The sequence below is a fragment of the Apis dorsata genome, unplaced genomic scaffold (assembly GCF_000469605.1).
Source record: "Apis dorsata unplaced genomic scaffold, Apis dorsata 1.3 scaffold_262, whole genome shotgun sequence".
NCBI classification, from domain to species: domain Eukaryota; kingdom Metazoa; phylum Arthropoda; class Insecta; order Hymenoptera; family Apidae; genus Apis; species Apis dorsata.
Genome location: NW_006263540.1, coordinates 41,556 through 53,828, shown reverse-complemented (window position 1 = coordinate 53,828; position 12,273 = coordinate 41,556). Strand labels below are relative to the sequence as shown.

Here is a 12,273-nt window from a genome sequence, read left to right as displayed (position 1 = left end):
AAAAAAAAAAGGTTGCACAATCAAGAGAATTAATGTTTGATTCAAACTTTTCAAACCTCGTATCTTTTTTATTATTTCCCGTGAAATATTATATTATATTATATTTACGAACGCGAAACGTATCGAACGAGATCAAACGTTAATAAGAATTTATCGCGAGAAAAAAAAAATATATCCATGCACGTGAAGAGTATAGAGTCTCATTTTAATTATTATACGTTCAATTATATTCACGTTTTTTCGTGCAAATGGAACGAAACGGTTCCTCATCGTTGAAACGCAACGTATAATAATAAATTTCCGATTTTACGATATCCGAAAAGATAGAAAAGGAATACTATCAAATTTTTGACGAGCTTTTCGATACAAACTGAAATTCCATACTGCGATACAATAAAAATCGTATTCCGTTCGTCCTATATTTCCTATCGTGTTTTATAACACGCGCATAAGTACGTATCGTCAAGATCAAACAAGAACGTTAACAAGAACTTTTTTATCACGAAAATTAACACGCGTCAAATATTCGATGCTCTGCGATTACCCTTCGAGAAGCGTAACACGGCCAGGTCCAGTATAAAACGCGAAGGAAAAAAAAGGAAACACGTTTTGCGTAATCTGTTTCACAAAGATCCATAAAAAGGGGGAAGCGAGCAGAGATCTTTTTTTTCTTCTTTTTTCTTTTTTTTTTTTTTTTTTGACAAGGTTTTCAATACCTGAAGCGACGCACAGGGTGACACGGTGAAATTCCACACCATCGTGGTAACAAAAGGACGTCAACTCGCCGCTAGATTCACGTATTCACGAGGCTCGGAGCAGAAAGAAAACCGGCGCGTGTGTATTTCCGCAGGAAAGCGAGCGGGATACGTGTGCGTTTCTCACGAGGGAAGCCGGCAGCGGTTGGCTTCGGGGAATAAATTGCGTGTCGTTTTATTTACGTCTTCACGCAAGTTGGATACAAAGGCGGGCAAGAAAGAGCGGAGGCAACTTCGAATGCCGAGTTGGAAGGCGGTGCGGGCCGAAAAGAAACGCTTCCACGCTCCCTCAAAGACACGCACGGACACTTTTACTTATTTTTCTGCGCCCCTCCCTCTCTCGTTTTTTTTCTTTTCCTTTCTTTATCCACCGACCGGCATTCATCTTCTGTGCTTGCTTCATTCGAACGACGACTCGCGAAACCTCTTGCGCAATTTACGTATTTAGATATCGTCGAGGGCAGATGGTCCCGCGCCACGCCGCGCCTTCCACCGTTTTTACGACGCTTTGTCTACTTACGAGCTTTAATAGATTCGCGTTTCCCAGACAATTCCCATTTTCTTTTGGAGGGATGAAGAATAACGTTGGGAGTTACGTGGTTTCGTAAACAATCGGAATTGTGCGCGCGAAGCACTCAGTTTTACTTCGCTTCCTTTCCAATTCGAATTCTTGTCTTTTTTATCCTCGGTCGATGGATAAATATATATCTCAAAAATAAATAGATCGCAACGCGACTGTTTAGTCGCGTTATTGTAATTTACACGGTAGAAAAATCACGGCGCGATCCCATGAATACGAAATGGTTGAATATTTAATCGTTTTTCATCGATCGAATCGAAAAAAAAAAAAAAAAGAGCGGAAGAATGTATTGTATCTGAGAGAGGTATATGTAAACGCTTCATTGACATTAACGCGTTCCCTGACGCGTTATGCATCTAGCAATGATGGAATAATGAATTTTCCTGACAATGCAGAAAACGTGTCGATAAATCCGACACTAACGACTTATCTGCACGTGTCATGCACAGCGGACCGGTGATGGCCAAATGAGGTCAGGAATGGCGTTCCGTCAATCGCAGAATATGAAATTTATCGATGTTTGCCATCTGTCTTGTAGAAAATCACGAAATCATTCCCCGTAACGTAAACACGAAACGAATTCCCGCAAAATTATTTTCGCCGTCCCAACCGGTAACTTTTATTCATGAGCCGTTATCGTGCAACGAAATATTTAAATCAGTACTCGATACGAAATAATACGCTTATAGATTCAACGCTAATTTACATACGTAACAGTGTATGTTAACACCATCCGTGCCTCCTCCACCATCGCGATAATATATCGCGTTAACACTCTTCGAGTATTTTCTTTCTTCTTTTCACGGAACTCGCGGCGACATTTCAAAGGAATGAACGTCACCTATAATCACTCGGGTCACGCGAACTGGAATAAAAGAAATTGAATTCGAAAGAGAATTCACACGTGTCTTCCAACGTTTCAACAATATCCGAATATCCCCATTCGCTCCTTCCAAAACTTTCGTTTTGAATGAACGAATTTCTGAATGGGAATAAGCGAGATGAATCCACGAGCACGATTTACAAGATCTTCTCAAAAAAGAAAATAAATAAGAACTTCAATCATCGCTCCTCCATCCATTTTCTTCAATTTTAAATAACTTTTACTTACTAACAAACTCGTTCACACCTTCTCCACATCTCCACATCTCTCAAAAATCCTTCGAATGACGGTCTCTGTAACACGACAGGAGGAGGAGGCGAATTACATTGTAACCTCGGTCCCCATCCGGTTTCCGCCGTGAACCGAAGACACCGACCACGCGCGCACTCTCCATATTTAAGCCACACGAGCGAGGGCCCTGTTCTCGCGGCCCTTTTTGCGCGTCGCCAAGGTTGACGTACGTTTTTCTACCCTTCTCTCCCGGGGACACTAATTTAAAGGCGTGTCGGTCGCTCGGAATGCATCGGGTCGCGGCGACGTCATCATTAAGGGGAGCGAGGATTCGTACGCACGTGGGACGCGAGGAGGGAGACGAGGAGGATTCCAGGGACGCTGGAATCGCTGTCTTCGAGTGACAACGCGGCGAGATACGAAAGCTTATGTTAATGCGGGGAGGGAAGCGTGTACCGCGAGGAAGGGAGTGACACACAATGGCGGCTCGTCCACGGCGATATCCGGCGGGCACCCGGAGGGCCATTAATAACGAACGAGAGACGAACTCAATGAATCACGGCCACGATGTTCCCCCATTATAATGCAAATATTCGACGCTGTTTAATGACGGCGTAACGCTATCTTCGCCGCATGGAATGTTAAGTGTATACACGCCCTTTGCCGGCGATTGTCGGACGTAATACTTGTCGCCGTATTATGCCTCGAGACTGTCCCGAGTTTCGTTCCCGCGGTGAGCCAAAGTTTCTCGAATCGAAGTCGAGAATCGCGAGGCTGTTTATTTTCGTTCGTATTTTTCGTACGAAGCTTGTGACGATTTATTTTATTTGAAAATCGTGGAAATAATTGAAATTTCGCGCGTTAATATTGTACTGTAATGTATGTTTTATGGTAATTAATTAATTGTTTGATTTGGAAATGCGGAGTTCGACTTTTTGACCTATTTTCGGAATTCATGTTATTAAATATATAAGAGCCCTTTCAACTCGAGTTTCTACTCCTCCGTTGTTGAACACATGCGTTCAATGGCTGCCGTCATTAAAATTTGACTAACAATTGAGGCGTTAAAAGTCCCGTTTCGAACGCAACATTGCACGGTACTCGAAAGAGCGAAAGAGCATTTTCCATTCTTCGTTCCTTCTATAAACCCTTCAATTTGCATTTTTCCAAAATTTTTGAATCCTCCTCTCGAGGAGAATAACTCGTTTTAAATGGAAACGTTCGTTTCACATTTCCTCCAAATTCCACCAATATAATCGATCCGTTATCAATTTTTTCTATTTTTATTTTTTACGACGAGGAAATCATACGTTTTCGTTAAACGTAACTCGACCAGTTCAATCTTTTATATTTTTTTTTTTTTAATTATACTCGAAACTTTTCCGCGTATCTCTATGATGCGACAAAACTATCATCGTACTAGTCATTCACCAACCATTCGATTGTTCGCACAGCGAAATTGTTATATATTTCACAAAGGAAACAGCGTCGCGTGACAAATTTAAAAATATCGTCCGCGGGGATTTCACGATTTCAATTTCCCCGGTAATCCTGTTGGGAGAATAATAATTTAAACGTTCTTCTCTTTTGCATTTACGTCGGCCTCGTATCCGGGCTATGTATTCTGTATGCTTACCAATGCTCCTTGTTCAAAACTTTCCCTCGGTGTTTCAAAGGTGGATTAGGATCAGCGCAAAATACGACAGAATGTCTCATATCGCGGATACCTGAGAGATCTGGCTCGTCTAGACGTTTACTCTGGCGCGCAGGTTACTCCAAGATAAACCGAAAACTTTCCACGATGAGATAAGTTGGCGAAGAATTAATACAGCCACCTCGCCACCTCTCTTTCCATCTCTCTCTTTCTCTCCCTCCCTCCCATAGTGCAAATCGCTGCGAGGTAAAACCGTGAGAATATTCCGACATGCCGCTAATTATCGAAATTTTGTTCTGTTACGCGATATTCGCGTCTCGGTCAATAGTTTAGAAAGTTGAGTAACGCCATGTTAACCCCTTCGCCTTCCCTTGGAAACCGGTCGCGTGCCACTGCTTCGTTCCAATCCGGTCCCTCCCCCTCAATTCCCAACTTTCAACTTATTAATTCGCACGAAACAATTTGGAAGGGATTTTCTTTCAACGCGTGTAATACAACGAAACGAGAATTCAATGGGCAAAAGTTTCGATCCTAATCGCCTGTACACTCGCGATCGGGGTGAAATTGTCGAGTTAACGATCTAAGAATTATACCCCGTACCTCGCTCGTTCGTTCCGACAATGACACAACTCGTGAATTACGATCGTGTAAAAATCTCGTGTCTTTTGAAAATCCACAATTTAAGATCTAATTATTTAACATCTGAACTATTTATATTGAACGAAATACGAAGTGTTACAATTAAAAAAGAAAAGAACAAAATTATGAAACGAAATGTAACGCGCGAATCGTTCAAAAATTATAAATTTTTGATAATCGTTATAGTTGAAGTGAATGATATTAGATTGGGGCTAATTAATAAATTTCAAACAGTGTTTTGAAATAAATTATTTCGAAGACGGACGCTTTGAATCTTGCAACGATTGTTCATTCAATGTCAGATATCCCTCTCCTCGCAAAGATTTTCATAAATTACGAGTTAATTTTCACGACGAATCCTCCATAGCCATTCAAGTTGTTGGCTACAATAGCTTTGCGTCTATCCAACTCAAACTAGCCAAATGTCAGAACGTTGAGGAACTCATGAATTTGCATGGACCAAACCAAATATAATCTTAGTGCACACAGATGGTTCTCTCTCGGGCAATAGGTGCCTCTCCACCCCGAGGACCCGGTTCATTCTCGCTGTTCATGCGACGACGTCGTGGATAGCAAGTGCAGATTGCCCTGTTTAATTACTGGTGAGGGATGGACCAAGGACTTGGAGGGCAATCAGCTTGTTTGTATTTGCTTACAGATTTACGCCGGTTCGGACGATGGTTAACTTCCGAATTTCACCAAGTCGACCGACAGCGCCAAGCCGATCGCTCTTCGCGCGGATTTTCCTCTACGACGAATCTTCATTTGGCTAAATCTAACTTCATATTCCTCTTTTTTCTTAAAAAATAACGATTCGATTTTGTATATTTTAAAAAATAAGTAATTCAATCGATCCGAGTTTTTCGTGGCATTTTTCTCCGATACAAGTTGAGAGGAAGATAATGGAGATTTTTGCGATCGTTGCGATCGTTGCAAGTTGGCAACGATTGAACTGTTATTACAGGTAATGAATTAAATTGGGTTTAAAATTACGATGAGATTTTAAACTTCAAACAATCTGAATACCTTTATTACCGGTGAAATCCTCGATTTGTCATCGAACTTACAAGGTTTAAAAAGATTGGATAGCTTCTGCCGAGCACTCCATTTGAACTTTAAACTTGCAACGTCAAATATTTACGTTGCTTCTCCACGGAAACAAGGCTCTGACCTTGAACCTCAAAGGATCATTTATTCCTCTTCACCGGGAAAGCAAGCTCCTTTCGAAAAACGGAACGTTTCGGTTTGTGAACGAGATTCGACAGTTAAATATTTGCTTAATTTACAAATGTTTTATTTTCACATTATTATTCCATTCTCTCTTCGATCATCTCTCCTTCGTAAATCGATTTAATTATAATATTTAAATTATTCGAAATGAATAATACCGGATGATGGAATAACGTAAATATCCCCGAAGGAAATAGACGTGCTTACTTAGATCGTACATACATATTGCATAGTATGTAACGCTTACTAGTTCTCCAGTTGAACGCACTATACCGGTCCTGTTACACTTAAATGAAGTTGATGCCGAGGGTAAATATAAATTGCTCGCCTCGTCTAAAACAATTTTCGTGGATGCCCTTTACCTCCGTAATTTCACTTTAAAATTTTCTTCGAGGCAAATCAATGGGATCTAGATTAAAAAAAATCGGTTATATAGTTACTTGACTTTAAAATTAAGATTCTTTTTCGTTTTTTTTTTCTTTTTTTTTTCCACTCTTCGTTCACGGTAATTTCCATGGATTGCATCTGCATAATTCAAAAAACAAACGTCCAATAAGGAATATAATGCAAATGATGTATCCGGGAACGAGGAAGCCACGTTCGAGGAAAGGTACGTCGTATTAATCGTCTTTTGTGTCGGATCGAGATCGATCGAACGGTTTTTCAACGATGAGAGAGAGAGAAGAATTCGAAGGATGGAATTAGCGGTCCCGATCTTCGCATTCTGCACGCAACACACGTGATCCGGATACGTAAATATGAAATACATACGGGACGGGAAAGGGAAACAGAAACCTCTTCCGTCGACCTCTCTGTTTCTTTGCGTTTCCAGCAACAGCCTTCATCTTCATTAATGCGCTCCATTATAAGCGCGCTATATTACCTTTTAATAAATCCTCGATACGAATCGGGCGTGCTCCATTTCCGTCGATGTTTATTCACCGATCTTCGCATCCCTTCTCGTTTATTTCCAGACTATATCAATTTCGATTGGAATAATTCACGAGGAAAATGAATATTAGATTCTTCTGAATTTAAAACTGAGTTTGGAATTTTTAATATCTTTTTTCTTTTTTTTTTTAAAGAATAACAAAATGAAATAACAACCAGAAGTTTGGGATAATCAAATGGGGAGAATAAGAATTAAAATGTTTGAGAGGACGACACGATAATAAATCTATATCACCCATTTCCGTATATACGATGACCTACTACGATAATGATATAATAATCAATATGATAATTTATGCTTTTAATACAAAAGTGAAACATTTGCAGATGCCGTTGATTAAAATTACAGCGTACAACTTTCATCGATTACGAATCCCAAATTAATCCACACGTTTTAATCCAATTTTAAACCAATCGAGATTAAGTTTCCAGAATAAAATATTCATACCGGGAGTTTAAGTTTAATCCACTCGTGAAAACGTGGAGGAAGATAATCTTTTAGAACATCTTCTTAAAAAATTCACGGTTTTCATCGACTACGGGTTCCAATTTTAGGTTCAATATTTTCGTTCCCGAAGATCGGGATATCGGATCAAGAGAGGAGGAGGGATCCGTCGAATCCGGATTTTAAAAAAAATAAGTAAACAAAAAAACGAGGGAAGATATCGTCTCGTTTCGGACGCTCTCCTTTTACGTTTCGGATGAAAGCACGATAGCCCCTGGCTCGGTCTTAATTGGTGCGTTTCACCATATCCGACGTTGGCTCGCCAGCATCTCCTCCGACATTTGAACGTATTCGGCCTACGTCGTATCCCCGATACCTTAATGAAGCAAATTTGCATCCATACGCGACGCGAGTGAGCAAGTACACAGAGATACAATAAAACTGATTTCCTCCCGTCTCCTCCTAGCCAAGGATCCTCCTGGCCAAGATGGATGCGTCTGCACGGCGGGTCGCCGCGGTTGCATGATAATGATTCGAGCACGGTTCCTTCCTTCCAAAGGGACGGTCCCTCCCCCGCTTGTTTTCATTCGGTTCCATTCCTAGAGGATGGGACACATCCTCCACGTCTGCAATCTTCGAATTCGCCGCAATCGATCCACGTTCGAACGATTTTTGGCTATTCGCCGGATGTCTCGCGTTGCGCGCGTGGTTTCACCCTCCCGCGAAATCTTTTCCCTCTGAAACGTAGGATACGTTGGAAATAGCGGGGATTCCGTTCGGACCGAGTGATTCCTAGTTTCCTCAAATCGATCGTTTCGACGAGTTATGGCATTATTTTTCTCCATTCCCTCGCGCCGACCGTCTAACGTTGCAGGCATTGCTCCAGCAGATTGGCAGGTTCGAAAAGTTACTTTCGTCCGAGGATGGACAAGATATTTTCGTTCGGGTGGGACGATAAGAATTCTGTCTCTAAGAATTTCACTCTTAAAGAAAATCCAAGAAACAAAAATTCCATCCTCGAAGCGATATATCATCTTCGTGTAATTTTTCTTGATTTGAAAAGTAAATTTTCCTTTGGAAATTGTCCAGCGTGCGCGAGTTCTCGGAGGAGGACAGCCTTCTTCCGCGTGATTCGCGCTATTCCGCGTGTTCTCGATGCTGAGGTTAACTCCGTTATCCATAAACTTGGGACGGGAATCAGGAAAACTTTGCCGATGTGTAAAGCCCGGCCCGGGACAGACACAAAGGTGCACGCTAATAGTAGTTGCTGAAAGCGGGAGATTCACGGTCAGAGTGAGCCGGAGAATAGAACGTCGATACAGAGGCTCGTTACACCCTGATATGCCAATGCCAACAAAGCAGTTCTGACTGTTGGTTGAATGCACCGGCATAACTAACATAAGCAGAGACTCTAACGGTCCAATCAGAACCGGCTAACAAAGATACTGCACTGTCTATTGTGTAAACCGTACCCCTCCTCCCCTTCCTGCGCACGATAGCGCCCCTCTCTTTTCAAGATCGGTAATCGAAACGTAATTTCAACTACTTTGCCCGGGAATGCGCATCGATAGCGAACTCTCTCTCTCTTTGCATAAATTACTCCATCCATGCTCGCCTATCTACCATGAACAAAATGTTGGTAGGAATGCTCTTTTGTTTTTCCATATTCCAATTTTTCCTATTGCGATCGAGATATATATATGTTCCCTGGCTGCTTAATAATTCTGAAATAATATATTTCAGATTGAAATATCAAAAATATCATTGTAAATAAACAAGTTTCGAAATTTAATCTAATCCTTCTCTCTTTTTTTAAATTATTCGAACGATAGTTAGTCACTCGTATTATCTTCTTCATTGGACTCGCGATTATTAACCAAGGATCGATACTCGTGAAAAATTCGTTCAAATTCGTTGAAAAGTATATGCCATGTTAAATATTACGCGATGTTAAATATTCTCTCTCTCTTTCTCTTCGTTTGATCCCTTGCGCGGAAGTTAGAAGAAAGTTAACCGACCAAAAGTGGAGAGCGGAAAGCGGGCGATCCATCGGAAAATTAAACGATGTTATTCATAATTTCACGGGGCCGAGTGTAATCTTAATCACGGCGCGGGTGAATCAAACTGAGATTTCCTCTTGCCGGCGAATCATCGAGCCGTGTATCCTCAAGGAATTGCGGACAAATGGAGGCCGTCCCTGGCCTCCGACCAAGAGGGTAAGGAAACGAGGCTTTCGACGATATGGAACGATAGAATGGAGAAATCGACGATGAGAAAGAGAACGTTTCGAGAGGCGTAATTACACCGGTTGCGTGCTCGGTTTCGCGGCGCACACGTTAAAAAAGAGTCGACGAGCGTATATACCTGGTAATCCACGTCGAAACGAGGGGGAAACAATTAATCGCGTATGCAAACGGTTTTTTAATCTGGAATTCCATTCCTGGGTCGCGATCCTGATGGTCGATTCACGTTTCATACTGGAACGTTTCAGGAGGAGGGGAGGGAAAAAAAAGAAAAAAAAAAACGCTGGATCATATGTAAGTCATTTTCACCCGTGTCAAATATTGAGTAGCTTTTAACGGTGTAAAACAGAAGTTAAAAAAAAAAAAAAAAGAATAAATAAATGTACGAATAAAGGAAAAAAGAGCAGAGGGGAGAGAAAAAACATGGAAAAAAGTCGATCCTTTCGCGAAGCTGGAAAAATTTATGCATCGGTACGGAATGCATAAACGATGAAACGACCATATCACGTCCCTTCGTTCGCGACCAATTCCGTATTTGTCTCGAGTTATTACAAATAGCTTCCTTTCTGGTCCTTTCTTCTTCCGTCGAACGTAATATGAATAAAAAATGAATTTTTTCCTTTAATTCGGATCATTCCTGATTCGTCATCGATTCGTTATTACCTGCAAAATGTTAACGTTCCTCCGAATTTAGAATCGAAAAATTATAAGAATTCGGAAATTAAATAATCTCGAAAATTTTGATCATTGTGTGAATACAGAAAGTTTGAACTTTCGATCGATCGAAAACAACTTGGAAGACGATAATCATCTTTCTTAAAGATGATCGTCACGTAACCAGTACTTATTTTGTATTTTCGTCGATTCAATTTCGTAATAGCGGGACAAAAGAAGGATATCTTAGAATAAGAAGTTTCATTCTAACTATAAACTTTCGATTATCGATTCATTGATAATCGGGGATTTCTTAATCTAACGACTTATCAGACAAATTAATCTTCGCGCAAAGTTCTTGCGGCTAAGATTAACCGATAGTCACCACTCTTGCGGTTTCATCCGCATCGAAATTGACATCGTCCGTCCTCTTACTCAACCGACAAAGAGCAATAAAAAACGAATGCTTTCCTAGATATAGAGATGTCGATAAATCTCTCTACCATTATTCATTTCCGATATTATCTTCCGATCCAACGTTGTTATACGAATTAGTCAGAAATAAAAATACGATAAATCGTTAAAATTTCAAACAACTTCTCCTTCTTCCTGGAAAATTTTCCGCTGGAAATCCATCGAGATTATTCCAAGACGTCGGCTCCTAAATGAAAGATCGATGAACCGAATCCTTCGAACGAACTTAATATTTATCATCCCTGCCCCTCGAGATGGACTACTATTATCAATAGTATACAAGGGGGATTTTGGGCCAATTTTGATTTTCTCCCTACGCATACGGGAAACAGCGATGCGTACACGTATCCCACGGCGAGGGATAAATGGGGAAACTGCATTAATCCAAGGAAGGAAGGAAGGAAGAGAACATATTACAAACCCGCTACTCTAACTCTGTTTTCGTCGGTTGACGCGAGGGTTGGATTGTAACGCGGAAGGACGGGGTAATTAAAATAAGAGGTCCCGAGTTTCCGTTGAATGCTATCTTAGCATCGCGGTTAACCTCCCGGGATCCAAAGGTATTTCGGGCTTTAAGCTACACGGCTCGCAATTGACAGGTATACCGGGGTCCTTAGATACGTACTTACCGAGGAAATACCTTCTGCACCTTGGCCTGACACCACGTCGAGACAACTTGCGGCAGACTTTAGAGTTTAGAGTTTAGTTAGCGGGCAGACTCTCTCTCCCTCTTTGCCCCTCTCTGCATCTCATGTTAGTATGATTACTCCTAGGGTCCCGAATGTGCGGCTTGTTGCTTGTAACCGGATAACAAACGGCGTGCATAGGCATCGCGGGGTGGAGCGAACGATGGCGATAATAACGTAGTATTTCTCCTCCGTCAACTCGGATCCAATTAAGGATCTGTAATTACCGGTATTACATCGGTATGATGGTGATGAGCTCTAACTTCTGACTCGGATCCAACGCGAGGAGATATGGTGATGGTGGTGGTGGTGGTGGTGGTGGTGGTGGTCATCAACGACTGATCGATCGGTCCGCTTGATTATCCGATCAAATTGTTCGTAGGTTGGTTAATTAATAGCGCGGAGAATATAGAGATGGAGAACGATGCAATCTCACGGTGTTTTCATTTCGTTAAATTAATTGCGCGACACGTGCGATGGAATTTGTCGGCGTCAAACTCGATCGATGTTTATTCCAGTTGTAAACGTTTTTCCCTTGTAGTTTCATTAGCCTGGTTAATCGGGCTATCCTTTAACCCTGGGATCCTCCAGTAATCGAGGAATTAAAAGTTAATCCGGACGAATCAATTTCGGTTGGATTGCTCTCTTAATGCTAATAAACGTAGAAATGGAATTTAATTTGTTTTTTTAAATAGAAATTATACAAGAAGAACGGGGGATGAGAAATATTATCGAATCTTCTTCTCTAATTAAAATAATTAATTAATAAGATTTCTTTCTCCGCGTTGCGCGGAGAATGCATCATCTTTTTATTACGATATGATTTAATGATAATTTTCGTCATGTTT

At 41.1% G+C, this 12,273-nt stretch overlaps 1 long non-coding RNA gene across 1 annotated transcript in view; it reads left to right on the top strand.

The window, feature by feature from the left end:
- LOC102680757 overlaps nt 1-9,971 on the top strand; it is a 22,295-nt gene extending 12,324 nt beyond the window's left edge. Inside the window, exon 3 of the long non-coding RNA XR_421891.2 lies at nt 9,961-9,971. This is a non-coding gene — a long non-coding RNA (uncharacterized LOC102680757). The remainder of the gene's footprint in view (nt 1-9,960) is intronic.
- Nucleotides 9,972-12,273: the final 2,302 nt, after the last annotated feature.